This window comes from Odontesthes bonariensis, chromosome 7 (assembly GCF_027942865.1).
Source record: "Odontesthes bonariensis isolate fOdoBon6 chromosome 7, fOdoBon6.hap1, whole genome shotgun sequence".
In the NCBI taxonomy this organism is placed as follows: Eukaryota; Metazoa; Chordata; class Actinopteri; order Atheriniformes; family Atherinopsidae; genus Odontesthes; species Odontesthes bonariensis.
The window spans coordinates 25032881-25057431 of NC_134512.1; the positions used below are offsets into that span (position 1 = coordinate 25032881).

General features: G+C 42.7%; 1 protein-coding gene and 3 non-coding genes across 4 annotated transcripts in view; 3 read left to right on the plus strand and 1 right to left on the minus strand.

The window, feature by feature from the left end:
• Positions 1-14255, minus strand: part of plxnb2b (plexin b2b) — a 116534-nt gene extending 102279 nt beyond the window's left edge. Inside the window, exon 1 of the mRNA XM_075470274.1 lies at positions 13607-14255. The gene's annotated coding sequence lies outside the window, so the exon portion shown is untranslated. The remainder of the gene's footprint in view (positions 1-13606) is intronic.
• Positions 14256-21946: 7691 nt separating this feature from the next.
• Positions 21947-22087, plus strand: LOC142384952 (U4 spliceosomal RNA). The gene has a single exon (XR_012770139.1). It is a non-coding gene; the product is annotated as a U4 spliceosomal RNA (small nuclear RNA).
• A 1461-nt stretch (positions 22088-23548) lies between these two features.
• Positions 23549-23689, plus strand: LOC142384930 (U4 spliceosomal RNA). Its single transcript, XR_012770120.1, has one exon. It is a non-coding gene; the product is annotated as a U4 spliceosomal RNA (small nuclear RNA).
• A 651-nt stretch (positions 23690-24340) lies between these two features.
• LOC142384953 (U4 spliceosomal RNA) lies at positions 24341-24481 on the plus strand. Its single transcript, XR_012770140.1, has one exon. It is a non-coding gene; the product is annotated as a U4 spliceosomal RNA (small nuclear RNA).
• Positions 24482-24551: the final 70 nt, after the last annotated feature.

Here is a 24551-nt window from a genome sequence, read left to right on the forward strand (position 1 = left end):
AAATAGTAACACACAGAGTCAAGGGCAGCAAGAGGGCAGAGCCGAAACAGCAAAAAAAGCCATTTCAATGTGACTAGGTTAGTTTGTGAAGTGAAAAATCCGCTGTGGCTTCCCCACAGGGCTCTGACACCCTTGCGTCTCTAATATCAGCGTGTTAGCAGTGGTATTTGCTAGCCATCCTCTCTCAGAGCAGACCATAGGTTAGGGCTCATCCTCAAAGTACCTCCGCAACTCTAGAAAACCATTTCCCCAATAGAGTCAGACAGCTGGCTGGAATGATCCAGGTAAGTCTCTAAGTTGTGAGAGGGGTGCAACAAAAGCCAGGTTCAGAATACAGGATGAGGTTGGAACAGAGCCAGGAATCATTAGCAGGCAGTGTGTCCGACACAACGGGCAGAACATGACGTTTTCAAAGTCGTAGAAAGGCTTGAAGAGAGTCCTGGTGAAGAGTGCTAGGCAGCTGTTTCATTAAGGCCTTATGATAACAACCCCTGTCCAGATTGGCTACTGCAAGACAGTACGAATACAAATCACTTATTTGATGGTCCAGTCAGAGCTAAGCTAAAACTAGTGAACTGGCATCCTCTTATTCATTTCTTAGCTGATCAAGCCCCTTGTGGATCAATGTGTGCAGCTGGAGAGCATTTCAATGTACCAGTCTGCGTGTAGATTAATGTGCATCCTTACAAAAGGGGATATGAAAACACTTCAGCTATCAGGAAGAGCCAGCAGTATGAACAGACAACAATCTAGCTAATGGCCTGTGCCATATCATTTACCATACAATCCCTTACAGATGCAGGAACACACAGTGGCTCCAAAGATGGGGAAGAAGCAACACTTTCATTACTTATGAGATAACAACCTAAGAATACCTCAACAGGATGAGTTTTTGCTTTCAACTCCCATTGTGAGTAAGCAGACAATTGGCACACCAATCATGACTTTGGGCGATGAACACTCAGATGATTTAATTCTCTTTCTCTACTTAGTCTTTGAATATAGCTACCAACAAAGCTTACAACCAATGTTACTAACAGATGGAGAAACAGGCACACAACCCCAACAGCACAGAACTTTCATTCTGTCTTGGGTTCTGCAAAATTCTTGGCTATGTGACTCACATTTCAATTATAAATCAGTGGAACAAACAAGTGATTTAAAAATACTGCTGAGAAACCATCTGGCTTTGAGTGCTGCTTAACAATCAGTCAAAGATTCAAGTAGACTGTGCTCTGCTGGCTCACCTATCGCACACTGACCATTCAAATAACCAAAAACAACAAGTCTTTACATCTGTGACTCTGGCTCAGCCCCATTAAAAACCCATCACACCCACTACAGCCACGCTACGCTTACTGCGCACAAAACCCATTGCTATAATTGGTTCCACTCCACCCTTTACCAACTCTGAACGAGCCAATCGGCAAATGCAAACTACTCTGCAGAAACTGGAAAAGAACCATACCACAGTCGTGTCTCAGAGACAATCAAGCATGGCAAATTATTTCCAAACAGGGGTGTAAAAGTGAGAACAGAAGGACCATTTCAATCAGACAAGAAAAAAAAAAAAAAAAGGGCCAAAAGGGAAAAATAGAAAAGATGGGGTGAAACCAAACAATGTTCAGTATCTGCTACGGAGACTAGAGGTGATGAGTGCGAGGGTGCTGGCTGATGGCACGCTGCTCCGATATGGACGCACACCATCACACCACCTAAACAAACAGACACGTGCAGTTGTAAAGCAGATCTGTTTTTTTATAGCTACCACGGCTAGGGCCAAAAATGAGTGTCCTTACTTCAGCCAGACAAACACCAGAGTCTGGTATTAAAAGAAAAACAGGACAGTCAAGAGTGTGTTTTTTGTGAGGATGTTTGACACTGACAGATAAACAGAAGGGGGGGAGGGGTGGTATATATAAATGTGTATAAGAGTGGAGGGGAATGTTTTCTATTAAGGCTCAGGTCTAGTTTGAGCCAGTATCTTGGAGATGTTTGTCATACCAGAGCAACGAGCGTGTCTGGACTGGGATGAGATTGAGTAAACGCCAGCAGACCCCTACGGCTCTGAGTTACAACACACTGCCTTCTCTCTTAGACATAACACACTCATGATGAACTCACTCACAAACGAAAAGAAACTGCAAATAGGAGCTGACAGTAGGATTTGAAATTAAGTATGGAGAAAAAAAAAATAAAAAAACGTGAATTATAAGAAAGAAATAACTAATTATCATCAGTGAGAGACAATAGAAACTCACAATCAGTCATAATTGCCTCTTGGTGCGACATGACTGCAGATAAAGTAACACTATAATTGATATTCCGAACTGACTTTTGTTAATTAAGGCACTGATTATTCTGCTAAACAGACATCGACAAGCAAAGGCACAGCGCTGCCCTTTAGGAAAAAGTACTTACACAGTGTTAAACTCTTTTGAGGCTAACATTATTGGCAGTGCTCTGTTGTTTGAGTGATCAGGATGTGCATTGACGTGTAAACAAAAACAGGGCAGAAGATTTCATGATAGTCAACTTCAAAAGCAAGCACTTCTATGTTTTCTCCTAAAAAAAAAAAAAAAAAAAAAAGTCACGTTTTATTAACTGACCGAGCCTGAGAGGAGCCAATACTGTGAGGAAGTGGGAGCCATAAAACAGTGTGTGGACTATTCATCGCTCTTTGCTCTTGGGGAAATTAATGCCAAAGCCTTACGCCAATATACAAATTGTATATACAAAATCCTCACCTCCCATAGATTTTGTAAAGCAACAAAAATAAATCTTAAAAGTGATCTAAATCCTTGGACTGGAAAAGTTTGGGGTTGAAGGGTTTGTGAATTAGAGGTTGGACACTGAACAAAAGGGGCTTACTAGGACGCTGGATCTGGGCATATAAGGAAGGCGGCTGAGGACAGCACACTTAATGGAAGTGACAGTCAGCAGATACGCACCAGTCTGCTCCATCCACAATCACTTCCGTCACCTCTTCTCGCGGCCCAGAAAAGAAAAGGGGGAAAAAAAAAAACACCCCACCCCATCTACTGATTACATACAATACACCCCTCCATACTGAGAGAGACGATTAGGAGGTTGGGGAGTAGGGGTGGAGCAGGAGGGGGTGAATAGACAAGCAGTGTTGCCAGAGCCTACTTTTAGATAGCGTGGTTATCAGTGAGAGAAGGAAGAGGAGACACAAAGAGGAAGTTTACTGGCTTTGTTTTATCTGGAAGGGCATTAAACTGAGAGGCACACAGTGGACTGAAAGCCAAAGTAACGAAAAAGACCGTTCAGAGGAAAGGAGAAACTGTCCAAAGTCAGGCAACCTTCAGATGTGCCCCATCTTTAACTCACAGTTAGACAGACTGACAGACACATACAAACACACACTTTGCCCTTGGCTCAAAGTCATCCCTGGTTCATGATCGCTGGCTTTGATAGAGGTTCAGGCCCTGGAACGAGTTACTAACGACCCAGAAAGCTCCTCGCCGGGCTATTGGTGCAGCTTGATATGCAGCGAGAGAAGCCGTCACAGGGATGGAAACTGAATGTGGCCTTTGATAAAACACTCAAAGAGGGATAAAAACAGAACTGGAAGTAGCCAACCCATTGGGCAGTGACAAAAAGTAAGGGAGATGGAGGGGGCCAGGCGACAGCAGCTGGGGGTAAATCCATGCCCCTGTGTGTCGTCCTTGACCCCATCAGATGAGCCGGAAGCCTGTGGTGAGAAAAAGTGTTGGGTACAGCACCCACCAGGTGTGGGCTTGAGAGGGATGAGAGGCATGTCGATGAGGGCACCCCCCCACCCCCCCACCTGCCCACTGCCAAACACAGTGGCCAAGCAGCCCGCTGGATCCGACTAATCAGAGAACTTAGCCGTTGACCTCTCCACAGGCTCTATACCTTTTAATGAGATCCATCTCTTTGATTCTGAGTGCCTTGAGGGAGAGACAGATCATGCATAATCTCAGAATACCACTTCCCCACAACTCCATCAACTTCACCGAATGTGTGTGGACAACTCCACACGCAGCTGTGGACACAAAGACACAAGAGAGATGTATACAGTTGAAATAATGAACACTCTGTAATCCACAGTGGCCAAGGGCTCTCATGCGTGTACACACAAACACAAGGGAAATGGATACACAGCAATGGACTGTAGAACAACCGCTGCCTGAGAACTAACTGCAGCCAGCTAATCAGCACACACACGCTGAGCACAGCTCAAGGACACAACACCCACCTTGTTAGGAGAAGGCCAAAGAAGGTGCAGGTGTGATTGGATCGAGACATGCTTGCTCACAGATAGAATTGAATTATTGATCAGTCAACAGATTGTGTTATGAGGAATTCATGGTTCCAAGCGTTGGCTGCCCAGCTCCTGCCCAGAATCTTTATACATGTATACACTTGTGTATTTGGGTGTGTCTGTTTGCCAAGTAAGCCCGGGGAAGCTGACTGCCCTGGTCAAACTCCGAATTATTTTCTGTGGGTAGAGCAGGCAGTGTGAGCTTGCACTTAGGACAAGACGGAGCAAACAGTGAATCGATCCGGCTGACTGGGGTGATGCGTACAGAAGGAAGGCCTTACCCTCGCGGCGCTGAGCGGGCTTTAACTGCTCACACACTGAGTGGCTTTTTCCATTGGCACTCAGGCTACAGCACAATCTTCAGCTCTTAATACCACCAATGGAAAGAGGGGAAATGGGATTTTTATTTGTCTGAGCTCCACAGGTGGCCTGCTGCTGCTAAGATTGCAATGAAACATAAAGCCTAGCTTAGTGTGTATTCTGATCTTCACATCAACACCAGCCAACATGAGGTGCATGCCATCAGGCCGAGGGAGGGCCATTTGCTATCACAAAGCTGTACAACCTCTAAGCCAACATCATCCCAGAGATATTTCAACACTTCCTTAAAACAAGATGGCATGAGGAACTGCACAGCGTGACAAGTATTTTCCTGAAACATGTCATGCACATCTCTGGCTGAACTTTAAACAGCGAGGACATGTCACTAAAACAGGCTTATCAAATGCTGCCACACAGATGAAAAGGGTTCCTGTCTTGATGAGAAACAGAAATAATTCAAGATTAACAGTTCACATCATAAAAAAGGTATGGTCAGGTCTAAGCAAGAATACTGTTGACATAAAGGAAAGACAACGTCACTTCAATCCAATCTAATCCGATTTCTAATACTACAAGAAAAACAAGACCACTTACAATAACACCACTCAGTGATTATAACTTGCTTTGTTTACATTTTCGGTTTACAACAGATGTGTGGTTTTGGCATGCTGCTCCAGAAGGAAGTTTTGCTTTTTAAGTTGGTAGGTGGAGGAACGTATAGAAACACAGTGGGAACAAGATGTGACCCTTTTTTTCTTCTTTTTCCCCCATTACCTTAAAGAGGCAACCGACTCGGTATTACTAATTAAACAACAGACACGGAGGAATGTGTGATGAATTCCTGACAGCAGACAAAAACACGAGCGGGAAGTGAAAGAGACCAGAGCCAGGGTCAGGAATAAAAACACTGGCAAAAGGAGAAGCAGAAACGTCAGTGCAAATGTACTGTTGGGCTCAACAGGAACAACTACAAAGAAATCTTAATGGAGATCTGGAGTGGTGGATAAATGGCTACTCTGGCTTGGTCACACAACCATTCGGCACCAGTCAACAAGTAAACAAACCGCAGCACATATGCTGTCGTACAACCCACTTTACTGCAGTCTGTTATTAGACTGTTGCACAATTCTTCACCATATCCAGCTGAAAGAGGATGAGGGTAGATGGGGAAAATTTCTCCTGGTGAGACCCGTGTGATTTGGGGGTGCATTTTAGCAGAATGTGTTCTGTAAACAGTGTTTGAACAACATACTGGATAGCAGCACTAGGCCGTCCACTTTGTGGGGAAGGAAGAGAAGAAGTCTTGGTAATAGGGTTCTTTAACCCCAGCAGCAGATCTAGTAATGCTAATGACTGTAATTAAAGAGCCCAGTTCCACTGAGGGATGTGACGTGGGCTCAGCTCAGACAAGACGTAGAATAGACGTAGTCACAACAGATTGAAGTGACCACAGAGCAACGTTTAAAAACTTTCCGGCTGAACATATCCAAAGCCGAGTGGTTGGCTAGCATGTGTTATGAGAGCTCGTAAATATTTAGGCATTCCTACAAGGGCATGTGGCTGCGACTCTGATGTCATTTTTCCCCAAGCCTATCATTTGCTTTACTTAGAAGCTGAAAACCCAGTGTGCACCAACTGTAAACAACGATCCGTTAAAAAGGGGAACGATGGGAAACTGTGTGTCACTGGACCAAAATAAACTCTACAAGAAGAAGTTATCAGCATTGCCATCACATGACACGCTACAAAAAGGGAAAGAACGGGATGAAAAAAGAAAAAAATGCAGATACCATGTCTACATAATCTGCAGATATCAGCAAAAATATCGACCAAGCTTCCGTTTTTTGCTGAAAAAGTTGAGAGGGCAAAAAAAACTGGCTGGATCTGAGGCTACCCAGATGAGTCGGTGAGGAATAATGCAAGTCATCACAGCTACATGAATAAGAGAGCGAGGCTGGGGGGCAAGGGCAGACACCCAAGACATAGAGCTATGATGACACCTCCACAGATCTGCATTTCAGGAGACGGCTCCACGCCCCAGGCAGGTTCGAAGCACCAGGATAAATGTCCATGTAGACTACAGACACGCCGAGTAAGAAGAGCAGAAAGAACAAAATGGAGTTGGAAAAAAAAGCAATGAAGCACAAGAGAAAAGATAAAGAGAATCTGCCGATAAAAAAAAACACAAACAAAAAAAGAACTAGGAACTAAGTTCAACGGTGGAGAAGTTAACAGGAAGTTATGAACACAAGTGCACCGTGTTTTTTCACACTGTTCTGGAACAGAAGTTATGGGAGGCTGATTAAGCATTACTAATGTCACTGTTTATCAAACCAGAAAGACGTGCACTCCTGCAGATATGCTTTCAGTACACCACAATGCCCCAACACATCAAGGTCAACACTGAGGTGAGAACATGACTCACACCAATGCCCTCTATAAAAAAAAAAAAAAAAAAAAGAAAGAAAGAAAGCATACAACAAAGGATGACAAAGCTAACCTGTAGACTTGCCATTTTTGCTGGTTTTGTGCTTATATTCTACTCTTCTTTTCCCTGCTGAATAACTCTGCAGCTACACCGGGCAGCTAATTCTCCCATGGGGATCAATTGTAAAAAACAAAACGAAAACAACAACAAAAAACCTGCTTCCCATATAAAGAGAGAAAAAAAAAAAATCAAATAAAAAAAAAAGGTGCTTATACTGCCACAAATGCCATCTCTGATTAGTAACTATCCATTTTTTTTTTTTTTTTAATTTTGTGACCGGTGGTCACTACCAAAATGTCAGTCTCCACGGTTAAGGTTGTTTTTTTGTTTTTCTTTGGGCGGTATTATTACTGCTGCTGAGACTGCTGCTGTCGTAAAACGGTCTGTCAGTTTACAGATGAGAAGCAACTGAGCCGGTGACATTTAACTAGATTCTCTGCAACTTTAACAATCGCTGTATGAACAGATTTTAATGGGTCCCTTTTGGATCATAGGCTACTGAAAGGCCACCATACCCACCTCATTTAACAGAGCAAGGACATGTACAGACAAAAATGGATTTTCATAAAACTATTTCATTAGGAGACAAAAAAAAAGGGGAAAAAAAGGAAGACAACCTTGCTTACACTATATTATCCAAACCTGATTATCAAGAAAAGATTTGGGAAATGTAGAAAAATATACAAACTGCCCTCGCTTGTGTAATGTGCTGCTTAATGTCCAACATTTTAAATACAGTCGCATGTGATCTCTATTTCCATGTTTATTTATTTTGTTCCAAAAACACAACAACTGAGTGTTAGGAAATCTGCAAGTGTCACACTAACAAGCACAGGTATGCGAAAACAGATCTTCTTTAGACACTCAACACGTCAGACAGACAAACAAGGGACAAACATCCAACCTCCAGCACTGCAGCAGAACCCCCCTCCTCCTCGCATGTCCACGTCCACACGCCAGCTTGCTTCAACACATGCCAGAGATAATATTGTTTACAGAGATTCAATACGACTATGGCTATTTTAGAGCTTGTGCGTGCATACTATTACTGTTTTTTTCTTGTAAATCTGTGGTTCCTTAAAGTTGTTATAATAAAAATAATCAAATCCAAAATGAGCTGACAACTGAAAGTGCTCCTCTCTGAACATCCATATTTGAAGTCATACAATGATGAAAATAAAAGTTTCCAACCTTGTTTACAGGTTCTTAAAATTATTTTTATGTGTGACAAGCCATTGCAAAAACAACAACAACATACAAAGTCGTGGTTGAGGGATTTATGCTTTGAATCTGCATAGCATCCTGTACATAAAGGCGAGGTCCGGGTGGAGGAAAATATCTCGACTACTCGCAGGGTGGGGCTCTACAGCAAATTTGCCAGGCGCTGTTATGAGTCTTTAAATGAGAAGCTAGGAGAAAGGAGGAGCAGGATTTAGCCATCTGGAGAAGGTAACAGAAGCGAGCAGGAGAAGCTACTCTGCGTGTTTCACTCATGTTGTGAGGATGACGGACCTAATGGCACAAAATCAGATTCTGTAGGCTTTCATGTCTTGTCCAAAGAGAGAAGTGCTTTACAAATCTGACCCAAAAACAGATCAGGATTATACATTTTGAATCCGTTCCAAACCAAGTATAAGCGGGCATGTCCATCAACTTTTAAGGGTTTTTCTGTTCAAGCAGGGAGTTCAGCCAGTGACTACTGTCGCCAGTCTGCCAGCAAGTAGCACGGCCAGCCATTAACGTTTGTCAGCCTCTCCACAATGTAGTGGACACAAGATGAGAAGCATCAGCTGCTGATGGGCAGAGACGTAGCATATTCATTGATCCCTGCTGACTGAGTGAGGAAAAGGGTATGGAGTCTTTCCCAAGCCTTTTCAGGCCATCAGATTTTCCCATGACAACTTGTACAAATGCACTGATTTGATGGAGTTCTTAGCATATCAATAATTTTAGGAGTGGTAATGTTTAAACAAAAAAACCTGAATGTATGCTTAAAGTTCATGCCATGTCATACATGTTTTTCAAAGCATTGTCTACTTAAGAGAAGGGTTGTACATCTGTCACTCATTTGACACTCTGCCGGTGAGTTACTTGATAGATCCAAGAGAGTTATCCATGCCCTGAACAAAGTAACACTTGCACAGGCAACCCCTCCATGGCTTCCCCAGTTTGCCTCATCATCTTCCCCCTTTGCGATCTCAAGTTGGCGTGACCTTCATCTCCAGCTGCTGCCAATGCACTGACCCTTCATGCATCTGTCACCCACCATTTCTGGCTGAGGCTCACATTTAGTACTTCATAATTAATCATCCAGTAAACAGGCAAAAAAAATAAATAAATAAATAAAAGAAACGGAGGCCCAATAGTCCACGGCCTCTACCTTATTAACATCAACCAGCTGGACGTCATATTAACTGTAAAGTAGAGGTGATAATTAAAAATGATCTTTGTGGGAGTAAATTGGTCAGTGTGCGGATTAACTGCGAAATGACTCACATGGATAAAAATGCATCCTCTGGTGCTTTAGCTGGGATTAAATGCCACTCAACATAAAGTCACTCTCATTCAAGAACAAAACGCACAGTGATAATGCTTCACAGGTGGAATAAGTAGCTCTGCACGGTTTCCATTATTCTGTGGTTAGAATATAAGCCCAAGTCAATTTCAGCCAAAAGCTATGTGACAGATCTATCAGCAGGCTGCCAAATCCAGCACAGGTACCCTCAATCTGCACAAAAATGAAGCGTTGACTCATCTTCAATATGTATCCAGAGACAGAGATCTGTTGTCTTTTCATCAAAACGAGATGGAGGTGGACTAAACACCGCCTGCCACGTTCCACTTAATAAGCAGGCATAACCAACTCCTGTGAAGCGTTAAAATGCATAGTACTTTGATAGCAATATGTGCCAGTCTCAATTATCAAAGCAAAAAAATAAATTAACTTCTTGCTCTCTTTTCTCTCGCCAATGAAACCTTGAGAAGAAAGCATCTCACTAAGATTACCCTGAACAGGTGGAGTCTCGTCACTGCTGAACAGTTTTCAGAAAACCTTTCTCGTGGTAAAAGGCAGGGTAGGTGTGAAATTTTGTTCGTGGCCCGAGGTGGACTGGTTGACATGACTCACAGGCAGCATCAAAAGCCAAGGCCTCTTTCAGCCACAGGGAAGAGGGTGAGAGGAGGGAGACTGAGGCAGACGTCTAACCAATACAAAGCTGCCGCTTTTGTTTCCAAAAAGCCCTTCGAAACAGCAGTGGAGATCATGATTTCCTGGCTAACTTTTCTTTTGTCAAGCATGTCACTGCCTGCCTCTAAATCACACTAACCATCCCTCTTCCTGCTCCATTTCTCTACTTAAAAGACACCAGTTTATTTAAGTTCTCGGGCAGAACACCCTGCCCCACGAGTTCTCCTCAAAGCAATTAAGACAGCTCCCACCCCATGTGAAGCGTTTTGTTCTGACACGAGTTTGTGCATGTTTACAGTATGCATCATGTGTCTCTGACTCGTTCTCTAAGCAATAGCAGCGGAAGGAAGACTCACAAGCGCTGACGGATAGAGGGCATGAGGGAGGAGGTGAGGTGGCTTCAGCTGCAGCAGCAGCCAGTGTGAACTGGCAGCTGTGATGGGTTGACTGCCCGGTGAGGTCGGTAGTGGGCATGGGGATTAAAGGCAGTGTGAGAGGAGAAAGTTTCAAGGTTGTTAAGAGGTAAAACTACACCCTGCTGAGTTGTACTTAGATATTATGAATATGGCTGAAGTACTAAACTTGGAAGTATTAAACTTAATCTGTCGTTGGTGATTGGTGCAAAGAAGTTCTAGGCTCCTCCGCCACAGAGCCCATCTCATACCCTGCTGCTGGGGGACTTAGGATGAGAATTAACATAATCACACCTCGTAGGCCTGTTATACATCCACTTTGTTATTTCTGATCTCAAGTGCATGCGAGAAGTGATGAGTGTCATGGGTAGCAGGGGTTTAGTGTGTAGTACAAACACCACATCAGACTAAAAGGGCAGGACAAAAGGACAGTCTTTGGAGGGGTAGTTACGGAAAAGGCCTTACAGTCCTAGGACAAGGGTTGCAGCAGAGATAAGATCAGAAATCCACCTCCGCATGACGTCCCTTCATCACAGGCTAATCCTCAGACATGAAAAGACATGGTCTAACTCCAATTTAAGGGAAATCTTTATTCCCAAGATCCTTCAGGCATCTAATGCAAAGCTGACACACCCTTCACAATGCACACACCTCCCTGAAAACTATGTGTACCTTAGATAAGAAAGCGGAACAACGCAATGCATATGGATCTTTCCCATGCGTGCCACAGCTATTTTATGAGTGGTAAATTTACAAATTCCAATCGAAAAACAAAACCCAAAAGCAGGTCTAAAATACAATGCAATGCAATTATGATTTTGGTGGCGTCTTTGTTTCAAAGCGAATGAGGTCAACCAGTATTTTAAAATAAGCTATTCACCAACATCGTCTTTGCTGTGTTTTTGCCTGTATGCCATGGACAGGAGGCATGGGATTGCTTGTTGTTTACAAGGATTATGGTTTTGTTTCAAAATGAAAATGACAGGAGCCAGTAATCCTGTGGAATGCAAACAAAAGAGACAGGGTACGAGTTCAAATTAATGCGACCCAAAAAAAAATAAATAAAAAAAAGTAACACCAAAAAAACACTGCCATACTCCCTGAAATTTGGGACGGTCTTCCAGGAGACAACATATTTTAAGTGGGGAAACTGTAACTCTGAAAAGAACAAGATGAACTTTAGCCAACTCAGGACTTGTAGCAGTTCAGCAGCTGGGCGCTTGCTACAGGGCCAAATATTAACTAACCTCCATTTCTTAGCAGTCCAAAGGCTATTTTGCTGCATTAAAAAACACTCAAGAATGGATCTCATCATAAAGTTTCATTTCCACAGCCAGCGACCCATTACTCAAACAGGGGGAAGGAGAAAGGGAGAGCGCTCATAGAAGTGCCTGATTCTTTTGTTATTTCCTTTAAATTATAGGGCAAGAGTTTGTGCTCAGCCTTGGGAATTGTTTTCAGAATCCTAAGCCACCAACATGACCTGAATGAGAAACGTCTCCTATTCACTTGTCCTAAAAAGAGCAGCTATGATGAAGCAGCGAGGTGCGCTCGTCTTCTTCACCCTTGTGGGGAGCAGTAGAAAGCATTTATCACCGCTCTCCTCAGCGCAGATAAGGTGTCTCTATTTATTCAGAGCACAGGAGATAAACACTGAATGAGGCATTGTGAGGCAGAAAGAAAGAGAAAGACAGACCAAAGGGGACAACAGTGAGAATAAAAAGGGAGAGTACAACAAAGCAGCTTACTTCTTAACTGCTCGATTGTGTTTCCATGTGAACAGATGGCATCCATCCCTGTGCAGTCAAGAGACTGAGGGGTGACCCCCTGCTCTGACCCCCTTCCAGCCACCAGCAGCCGCCTTTTCCGGCTTCACGTGCCCCCTTCCTGCACTAATCCATTCCCACTATGAGACCGTTTGCATAATGTTATTTAATAGGAATACTCCCCAGGAGTTTGGAGTCATCTGTGTACAGAAGTTTTTTTTCTTTCTATTAAGGGATGGAGGATGGAATGAACTGTAAATAAAAAAGATTATTTAAAAAAAATACAACAAGGCGGTACAGTGGTCTGCTGAGGGCTGCGCCAGGGACTGAGAGATACAGACTGACAGAACTGCACTGGAGATTCAACAGGGACATGAATAGTGCTTCTGTCTCCTTGTTCTTTACAAGAGAGAACACAGACAGATACAGAGAAGCAAACATGAGGCATGGCTCACCACTAGATTTCTCCACGCGGATATTGATGCACAGCTTCACTGTCCAGAGGTGAGGAACACTGCCCATGTGCCTCATTTTTCACAAAAATTGCCTGTGCACAGGGACAGATGGCCCCTTGTGAAGTGATTGGGCAGATGCTGTGGCTCTAGTGCATCGAAGATGAAATGAATGGCTCTAAGAAGAGCATGTCTTCAAGGGTGTTTCCTCCCTTACTATCAATCAGCTGTTGAGTTTGAGAACAGTGGGACAACTTCGCGTACAGACGGTCATGAGTGCAACTGTGGCGCCTCGCGATGATACACCTCATTATTTCTGCACCTTACGAGTTTTTTTTTTTCTTTTCAATGTTCAAGTTACACAGTCACAGTGCGTTTCTCTATCGCCATGTTATAGTCGTTTAGAAGGATTTGTTTTAAGTTTAATTATTATTTTAAGTCTACGTGGGCAGCACGGGACTTTGAGACACAATAACTAACACTGCTAGATTAAAACAGCGGGTTTTTTGTTGGTTTGCTTTCCCGTATGATGTCAACAGTGCCTATGATAAGGTACCAGATCTTGTACCTCTTGTTTACCAAAAACTGATAGTTTACAACGATTAAATAATAATAAGGCGGACCCAACCATGTCGCTCTGACAGTATGCCCGAGCTTTCCCGGAACTCACCTTGAGATAAAAAGAGTGCAGACAGTAGTTGCTCAAACGCGAACAGTCCAGATAGCCAATTGAAGAATTCCCCAAGCGAAATATCTTTCTTTTTAAAAAAGCGACACGGCCGTTACCAAGTTCACATGTCCTTGCTCGTCGCGTTGGGGCTGTTTCCAAAGGCACTATTCCGTAGAAAACTGGGCACCTCGGTTGACTGAAATGTCGTTGAGAAGACGACACAGTCAACTCCTCAACAAAAGACTCTCAGGTCGGAATATCAGGACTTTCTCCACGCCCAGGTGCCGAGTCACATGGTAATTTCCAGGTATGCGCGCGCGCGTAGGCTTTCCAGAGGCTGTGGCTCTCCACTTGGCACCAGCACACCTGTGGGGTGTTCTCACGCGGTCGCCCTGACCCGCATCGCTTCCAGAAACTCTGGGGTTGTGTGGAAGAGGAGGCAGGGAGGCAGGGAGGAAGGAGGAAGGGAGAGAGGGAGAGACGCGATCGAAAACGGTCAAGGAAGTATTCCCCTCCCACTTCGCACTCCAGGAGACGCCACCGTGTGTGGCGACAACGAGCGGGGAAAAGCGAGTCAGGTGAACACGGGGCAAGTTGTGCGGCTTGTTCGCCGACGTACAGAAATATTTCTGCGGGTAGTGGGAGCGGAGCGGTGGCAGGCAGCCACACTCGCTGTGGTTCCCAAAGTGTGCTCCAGATTCAGCGCTCTGTGGGGGCGTTCCAGGTCATCCTAACCCAAACCAATGGTAATAATCTAAAGTAATGGCTTTTAGTTCATCGCCGCACTCACGTAGATGTCGTATGATTGCATAGCTTGTATGCCATTTACACTATTTTGTCGGGCCACGTTAAAACGTTTCTTTCTACTAGAATCCGAGTGAAAAGGACCAGGTCTGTGACAAGTTGTGTGTTTCTGATGGAAAAAAAACGGGCTGGTCCAGCCCTTTTCGCTGGTGGTATTTCCATTATCAAACCATATCTCTTCTAACTGTCTTCCCTAACGCGCGTGCTCTCCCACCAGCTCGCGCGTTAGGGAAGGTGTTGGTTTGGAAAAGTTTGAAGATGTGCTATACTTTATAAAGGTTGAGAATCGTGCAGTGTTTCGCCTGGCACTGGCAGGCTCACACTGACGTGTTTCCACCATTGAATAAATAGGAACAAATTTGTCCCAGTAAACCATGACAATTTAACAGTGTGAGTCAGCATGGATGTTAATAGCACCATGAAGTTGAGACTGCAACATGGAAGTCAGCTACTGATAATGTAATTATTCTGCTTTTGCTTTCCTTACTAATGAGAAAGAAAGAAAAAAAAAAAAGCCCACAGAGGTATGACGTATTGAACCGGGTTTACTAAATGCTAAGGTCAGGAGTCACGATTGTTCCTGCGGTGCCTCTACCCTGATTCTGACTTGTGTGTAATGTTGAGTGGAGATATTTCTGTATTGTCTGTGATGTGTAAAACTTCTTGTCTGTTATGCAGGCACCCTCAAGTACAATTGTTACTACAGTAACAACAACCCCCTGCTGTGTGTTCTCCACCTTCCCAGGAGCACTGCTGAGGACATGGCCTCAGTCATTTCACAGCAGACGTCCACGTCATTCCAGCAACAGCATTTGAAAATCCGCTGCCACCACACCACGTGTCCGCAAACTAACATGTCGACTCGGGATAATCAACAGGCATCACCATGGACAACGTCTGGCCTGCATTGCTTCGAAAAGATAGAAGCCATTCCCCCAGTGGAGACTGTTGACAGGGAGGTCTGTCACTTTTCCAAAGAAAGACACACTGCTGTCGTCATATGCTCATTGTGTTCGTATCACCCAGCAAGTTTCCACTCGCATGGCGGTGCGGCGGGCGGGCAGGAGAAGCAGCACAAGCCTCAGCATCAGCCGCGTTTAAACCAAACTGACAGTAATTGTGCATCGGCTGTCACTTCAAACTCCACACACCACAAATTTGTTGTAGTCTGAATGTAGTGACTGAGTGTAATGGCGTTAATTGCACTCTTCCTGTTACATCATCTACCAAATCGAATCAGAATTAAGCCACTGGTATTCAACACAATTGAGTTATGATCATAGCATAAATAGGTTCTTTGGACTCTGCTTGGTTTGAAAAATATCATTTCCAAAGCCACCACTTTTCGTTTGTTTATGTTTCACTGAGCCCCGTTTAACTATGTCCTTACAAGAGAAGGATTAATATTTTGAACAACACAAATTATTTTGTGACTCCGCGCCGCGCCTTGTCGTGTGATGGGGTGTCACTTTTGTGTGTGATTTATGGGCATGCAAATGAGGCTGTCTGGTGAATGAGGGAGATGTGCTGCCTTTGCCCATTGGGCCTTGGAGCAATGACCGGAGACTGCGTGGGTGTGAGTCAGTTCGTAACTGCTGACACAGGCACAGAGCTGGCAGAGATTCACAGAGCAAGATGGAGAGATGGCCTTCACAGGTCCTCACACTGACTGATGAGATCAAGTGGAAAGTAGGCCGAGCCAGACAAGTGTCAGGCAAACAGACACCCAGAGAGAGAGTAACAGAGACAAACACCCCCCGAATCACAGATTGAGCCTGGAGAGTGGAAAGTGGCGGCATACAGCCGGCTTGTTTTGGGTCCGAGTTCAATATGTCCAAATCTGTTAGTCTAAAGAGTAAAGAGGCTGCGGAGTCTTGGAGCATGCTTGCCCTGGGGATTCCTGTAGAAAAGAGAGGCCAAGTCAGTGCTCTCTGAATTCACTAGCGTGGAAAAGAAGTTCACTTTGTTCTACTAGATATCCTGACTGTGGTGACATTTTGATCAATGTCCCTATACTTTGCTGCAGCTTCCCTTTTATGTTGCTTGAATAGTGATTATCTGTTATCATCCTGGTGCCGAACAGTACCATTTGTCATATGATGTCCCTCAGCTTTACCGGGCAGTAAAATGTTTGCCTATCAACATATTGTACAACCTAATTTATGGTGCAGTATTCAGTTGTCCATAATGATGTAGTGGTCATATCATATTCAAGGTTCATAGTTCAAAGTGTGTGCCATGTGGACAGACTGCCCTCTGTTGGCCATGGCTTGTATTGCTTCCTAACCCCCCTTCACAAACTGAAGTTTGCAATACATTCCTTCCTCCTGTTAAGCTGTGAAATACACTGTGTATACCATCATGCTTTGTTACACATTATGGTGTAGTTGTATGCATATGAGGGATACTCTTAGCAAGCATTTATCACCTCTGCATGTTCACACAGGAAAGAAAACACACGTACAGATTAAAAGCTGTGCAATTTGACACAGTAGTTAAGACCACAGTCAACAAACACTTTGTTTGTGCTTATTGTACTGCTGCTCTTTTCACCCCATACCCTCATTTGCACTGCACTTAACATTTTTTTGCAAAGTGAGATTTCAACTGCAGACAAAAAGTTAAAACATGATACAAATCTAACGTACAAAAGGCACTGAGGCCCTTTTTGTTTCTTGATTGATTTTGTGACCAAGGTAAGGAGTTTTTTTTCCACTAATAAAGACAACACGTGTGATTCTTTCTAGTGAGCATAAGGCATTCACAGATGAAGTAATGTTAATCTTATACCGTCTCGTAAGTAGCATTACAGAACATGAGGAATAAATGTTTGACATCATGTTTGTTTCCCTACTCTTTGCACCTACTTGGCCAAAAGCCTGTTCACACATCAGCATTGTTGCAACCTTGTGTCCTAGCTGTGGGACAGCATTGTCAGACTCGCCATTTCTTGTATCCAGCCGAAGGTTGCCAGATATACAGTTGTGGCAAATCACAATGTGCAAGAGCAACAGACGGAGCAGTTCTCAGACACAGGAACTTGTCATATTGGTGAACGATAAAGGTGTGAAGATAGACTTGGGTGGGGGGGTATTTAAAATGGAGGCCAATAGGTGCACACTTCTAGCAGTCAGTGTGACATATAAATTATCAAAGAGGGAGGGCCGTGTGCGTAACCGAGCTGTGGTTTCCGGTCCTCACATCCTTGGCAGAGACATGTGCGACAACGAGACATCAGGTTTGGCATAAAACGGACAGACAGGCTTATGGTGTCATTCTGATTCAGTCTGGGAATAACCACAAGCTGGGAATAGCAGGGTGGCAGCAGTGTGTGGGTTGGTGTGAACAATTTGAATCTGCGTGTGTGTGTGTCTCCAAGAGAAAATGAAGGTCTGTGAATCGGGAGAATGACTTTAATGGATGCATTGCAGTATTCTTAATATGCAAATATATCATGTAAACGGGCTAAAGCTAAACTGTTGGATGTGTGTCTTTGACTTTACAGTTTAAGCAGAAACTAAAATGCACGCTGAGCAACATTTGTCTTCTCTTATCAGATGTCCTCTTACACTAGCCCAGCTGTCACTTTGCACAAGAAAAATGGGATTGCTTTCCCCTCTCTGCTTGTAATGCAATTTAATCACATTTTGTCCAGCTCATCCTGCTTCGTCCAGGTGGCCCCTCTCGAAGAGAGACGGAGGGACTCTCGACATCAGTAAATGTCTTTAACCAGCCCTGATGGGATGTAGACCAGATTACACAGTGGCTACACATCTGTGAGGGAAACGCCACGGCACAAAAACACCTGCTCGCATGCACACACTTTTAAGAGTGTGTACCATCCATTTCAGTCACTGATCGGAAATTCAAACAGGTGGCGTGTCCTCGACAAAGTCTGTAAATGTATGATTAGAGAGGGACTGGTACACTCTCTGTGGATTTAACTGACAAGATTTGTTGTCCCCAAACCAAAGCAGAGCCTTTATTTACACTGTTAAGTGCTACTGGACTTGCTGTAAGATACGATCCAAACTCCAAACGAGATGGAACTCTGTGTAATGTGCTTATATAGGCAGAATGCAATGATTTACAAATCTCACAAACCAACGTGCAAATATCTTACGCAACATAGAACACAGGAAACATATCAAATGTTGATATAATTCGATTAATGAGCAACTGGTCAGCAACAATGAATGGAGGTTCATCAGTGGGCAAAAAATTAAAAAAAACCCGCATCTACAACGTTTGGTGCCATTTCAGAACATTGCTCGATGTAAAATTGGGAAGACTTTGAATATGCCATCATCTACAGTAGATCATGTCATCAAAAGATTCACAGATCTTTGAGACCTCAGATATCACAGGATAAGTTTTGTAAGGATGGAATATTTTAGGATTTGCTCTTTTGCATTCTATTTTTATTTACATTTCACACACCATCCCAACTTTTTTTTTTTGGAATTAGGGTTGCACATGAGATAACGGTTTTTTCTTTCCCTTCTTTTCGTGCCCCGTGACTGATGGTTCAGGGGGAAAATAGCTCACAGGAGGTTGACGGCTACAGGCTCTCCACTGAGGCCCTTATGGGTGGCATGGCACCCACCAGCCCGTGCTGGATGGAAGTAACAGCTAAGACATCTGTTACAGTCTATTTTCATCACTCTGCCTGCAATCAGGAAAAGCCACAGCCCAAAAGAGATTTTCAACTGTTCTTACAAAGTCCTATTTGTCCAGTAGGTCAAAAATAAGCCTTACAAGAGACTGAGCACCAAACGGCAACGCTCGGGTGAATATAAAACCCACTCCGCGCTTGACTGAGTAGAGCTGCTGATAAAGGGGAATATATGAATGCAAAAAAAAAAAAAGTAATCAGGAGCTTCAGAGAATTAAAGGAGATTACTAATGTCACAGTTATTAAATGACCATAACCCAACGTGCACTGAAATCTACTTTAAGCTACGTTAAAAGGATCATTTTGTGAACTGAACTTTGCTCGTGTAACGTGTTTCTTGGGTTGCCGAAAGGGAAATCTGGGCTTCCCAGGTAAGGATGAAACAGAGGCCGGCAGGATTCATTTGAGATTACTTGGCGCAAACATAATGTAATCCCCTTATCTACGTACTTACCTGTCCCAGACAGTGATCCAAGCCTGCCTCTATGAGCCTCATTGGCCTGATATTTTGGCAGGAGCAAATCCCTGTCTAATGTGTCAGCTCGGGCAGCTTTAACACCTAGCACAGCAATGCTTATCTGCGGAGCAAAAGCACCTGCATTATCCCACTGAAGCTTCACAACAGGTAAGAAGGCTTCTAATATCCACACAGTGAAATTACCGCTCAGTGTCAGTTTGCAAAGCTCATACCATTGCTAAGGGCTTATGACCTTCCTGCAATGTGATGCATGCAGTAAAGTATCTCTGGGAGGGTTTTGTACTGATGAATCTGTGTCTTGTTATTTTTTTTTTTGTGGCGTCAGCATCACATCTGTGAGCCTTTTCACATTTCTGCTGAAAACTGTGCTTGTTGACGTTACTTCATTTGTGTTCTCTTCGCTCTCAAACATAAACTCTGTAACCTTAAGCGTCACGCACTGAAATGACACGATAAAGGTGGAATGGGTAAGCAATGTGACTTTAAAGGTGGGGTAGGGGTTCTTTTTCTGGAGCATTTTTTAACATATTACTTAAAATACTCTTCACGCCCCCCATTGCAACCAATTAATTAAAAGTTTTGACACAAATATGAAAAGTTTTAGTGGCCTCTAGAACGAACAATCCAGGAAAAACACTATCCAATCATCCTGAACGGACTGTTCAGGATGATTGGATTCTGATGCGTCTATCAAACAGCAATCTGCTCCTCCCTCCCCCTCCCCCTCCCCCTCCTTCCCCCTGTGCGTGTACCCTTCTTCGTGAACGAATTTCGCGTGCCCAGAAGCTTGGCAGGAAGCTAAACTAGAGCCAGCTTGGCTAGCACCTAGCATTATTAAACGGTTCATTATGATGTTGAAAGGTATTTTCTTACCTGTGAATCCGCCATGAGAAAAAGTTCGCAAAAGTTAGCCAAACCAATCGATGCTTGCTGTCAGAACAGCGTTCGTGCACCTTCGTGCTCGTGAACAAGCATTGCTCGTTCATGTACTCTAGATGCGTGGCTTCGGGGGGAAAGTGAAGAAAAGGGTTGGGACTTTTGACCTGTGTATTTTCAAAATGCAGCTTCGCTGGACTCAAAATCCAGGATCTCCTACCCTACCTTTAACAGGTCAACTGTGAAGGAATGGGTGGGGGAAAAGAAGCACAAACAAAAGGGCTTCTTACCACACATTTAAAGAGTTGTAGGTGATATAAAATATTTAAAGCTAGACTGAATGCCATCAGAAGAGACAAACTTGAACAGTCTGCAGTTTTTTCGGAAAGTAATGGACTGGAATGAAGGAATTAATAAAGAAAAAACAAAGGGCAATTTAACCAATTTCCGGTTCGGCCATTTCCCCCCCATCGTCGTACCTCTAGTTGAGCCGTGCAGCATCACCAGAGTTATTTTTGCAACAGCAATTAACCAGTTGGAATTTACTCCGTCTCGAGGACTTTCTGTGGATTTATCTCTCTGCGTCGTCTCAATGACATTTTGAATATTGTTGAATATTTTTTTTCCACCAAGAAACGTGACTTCTTCAAGAGACAGTCGTTCAGCGAACAGGTGAGAAAAGTTCAGTCTCATGTTCGTGGGGGTCTGTTAAAAGGGGGAAGTTCGCTTCGTTCGGTGAAGAATTACCGGGGGGCAATCTGTGCTCTGACAGAACTTCTTTTATACAGTTTCATAAACTCTAGTGATAAGTTTTTGAATTATTTTATAGTTGATCAACGCATAAGGCCTTCTGGAGAAAACAGGGCAGACTCGTCCTTGTCTATGCTGACATCTGGTGGTGTTTCAGTAACATAGCATTTTTAACGCCATCGACAAACATGAACTAGTTTCTCATGACGTTTAAGAAACTGTCAACTAGGAAAATCGGAAAGCTTTACTAAATAAGAAACTTTTATCAATAGGATATTTGCCGGTTCGTTAAAGCCAGTATATGTATATGTTAAGTCTAAGCAAGGACTGGCAAATGATTTCCATTCATACGAGCCACCGTAGCTTTTGGACACTCACGGTTCTTTGGCCAGTTTTTGTTGATTAAATTGTTATTTAATGAGTAAACGCATTTATTTATTTATGTTGCCTCTGTGTAATAATAAACGCTTGTATGTATTAAAATGGAGGTAATCTGTACGCTTTTGGCGGACTGTTGTGACAATATGCTATTGGAGATCCCACAATCCATTGCGTGCATGTGACAATGTGAAATACATTTAAACTTAATTTAAAAAAAAATGAGCAAATTACAACACACGTAAGTATGTCCCCGGGCTTCTGTTTGGATCTTGACTGAGTGCAGTGCTCGCATAATTTCCTTGTATTCATGTACGAAAACCGTAAGTAAACATCGTATGTAATGAAATCACTACCCTGCGTTTAAGTTGATAACGTCAGCTTTGCGCAGTGGCAGTATCGTAGCCTATGAGGTTTATCCGAGGCGCGATTATTGCTAGTTGAAAACTTTACCCAATACCCCGCCTTGACGACTTGAAATATAGTCGGCAATGGCAATTTTTGACGGTCTCTAAGGAGACTGATCTTACTGTTGAAATATAATATAAATTTGAAATTAGAGCAAAAGAGGCCTGTAATATAGATTAAAAGTTTTTAATGTTGTGTACTTTATACAGTAAGTAATAATTGGATCTACTAAATGCTGACAAATGTTTATCAAATTGAAGATGTTGTACCTTCATAACTACTTTTAATCAGACTACTTTTTGAGCTTAGTCGTGAGTCTCCTCTGATCAGAACTGATCCTTAACAAATAAATAATTAGTCCCTCCTTCTCAGCCACAGTCAGAGAATATTTACAGACATAGAAGGCGCTAAGCTGCCTTGGCCAATGTAACAGTATGGAAAAAGTAAAATAACAATCATACATAAATTAGACCAGTTAACGTGGATAGTTTTGTTACTGTGATTTTAATTTAATGTATAATATCAAGACATTTACTTTAAACATTGGCACACTGAAGTAACGTTTTTATTAGTTAAATCAGAATCTGGTCCATATCTGTGTTTCTCTGACCTCTGTGGTAGTTAGTTTTTGTTAGTGGTTTGGTCCTAATAAGAGAGTGCTTAATGACTTAATATTAAAAGGAAGATTTCATGCTTTTGAATCCCAAAAGGGTGGCGTTCCTAACAAGAAAGAACATGTATTTGAAAGAATGGTCATTTTTAACAGTCTCATTGAGAATTGTGTTTATCTAAACATCAACTATTTGCGGTTCCATATGAAATCGTGATCCGATAAAGTAGAAAAGTATTATGAAAGGTCACGCACCCCTGAAGCAATAGCGAACCACGTAGCTAAGGTTTATATACGTATGTATGAATGAAAATACGATAACAACTGGTTGTTCAGAGTATTTCAGCACACGTAAAAAGACTACAAAAAAGTGCAGTGACATGTAAGCGAATCATGACTGGTGTTTAGTCAAAGCTTTGCATTTAAGTAAACGCGAGTACACCACTAGTTTCAGCTTCATGCCATATTAGACCCATACATAAATGACTCGGTCAGAGCGTGCTGGCCATGGCTCTTGATTTTCCGGAGGCTCAAACAAAGATGCACAGGAAATTAGGTCATTTCCGTTTATAACATCTATTCAAAATGTGAATTATTTATTTATCTATCTATCGTTATGCATACATTTTGTATTGGACTGATTTCCCGCAACTTTATTCTTATGAATTACAGGTTGATGATAGTTTCATCCACGAAGTTAAGCAATGGGACATTATAGTGGTCTGTATGATCACGTGATTACAAAGACGTGTTGTACGTTACCCATCGGTCCATTATTATTGTATATGACCGTAGAAGTTAATTTATCAATTCCCTTTGGGGATATAATGGTCTTATTTGAATATAGTTATAAACACTAACTATATAGTCTATTCTGACTTATTGAAACCACACCTACAGTGGGACCATGACAGAGAGATGTAGGACCTGTATATAGGTCAATGACGTGTTATGATGTTCGTCAGCTTTGCGCAGTGGCAGTATCGTAGCCTATGAGGTTTATCCGAGGCGCGATTATTGCTAGTTGAAAACTTTACCCAATACCCCGCCCTGACGACTTGAAATATAGTCGGCAAAGGCAATTTTTGACGGTCTTTGCTAAGACTGATCTTTATGTTTTAAATAAATTAAACAGAAATATCTCTAATATAAGCTTTTAGCGCCTGTTATTAGGGATGTTAAATAACATATGATTGTCTGTACACCAAATTGAAGTTGAAAACTAGACAAAAAAAAAACATCGCTTGATCGCAGTGTTTTAATAAATGCTGGACTTTGCTTTACAAAAAGGTTCAGTGACGTTTCAGAAAATCATGCATTGTGTTCGGGTGGTCAAAGCGTTGCATGCAGTTTACCACGTGTGCGTAACGACTTAAATATTTCATCATTTATTCTTACAAGTGGCATTTAGTTTAAGTTGTATGAAGTCAAGGTTTTCCCCGCTAGTTCATATCATGAAATGACTCGGTCAGAGCGTGCTGGTCATGGTTCTTTACTTTTCGGAGGCTTCAACAAAGATGCACAGGAAGTGAGGTCATTTCCGTTTATAGCGTCTTCGTAAATTCGAATTCATTATTTATTTATTTATTTATCTATCAATCTATCGTTAGTTATGCGTACGTTTAGTGTCGGACTGATTGTCCCTGACTTTATTCTTATGAATTAGTCTATTCTAACTTTATGAAACTACAGTGGGACCATGACAGAGAGATGTAGGACCTGTATATAGTTCAATGACGTGTCACGTGATTCTTTAGCTTTGCGCAGTGGCAGTATCGTAGCCTATGAGGTTTATCCGAGGCGCGATTATTGCTAGTTGAAAACTTTACCCAATACCCCGCCCTGACGACTTGAAATATAGTCGGCAAAGGCAATTTTTGACGGTCTTTGTTAAGACTGATCTTCTGTGTTTTAAATAAATTATCAGAAATATCTCTTATACATGTTTCTATCATCTAATAGTAGG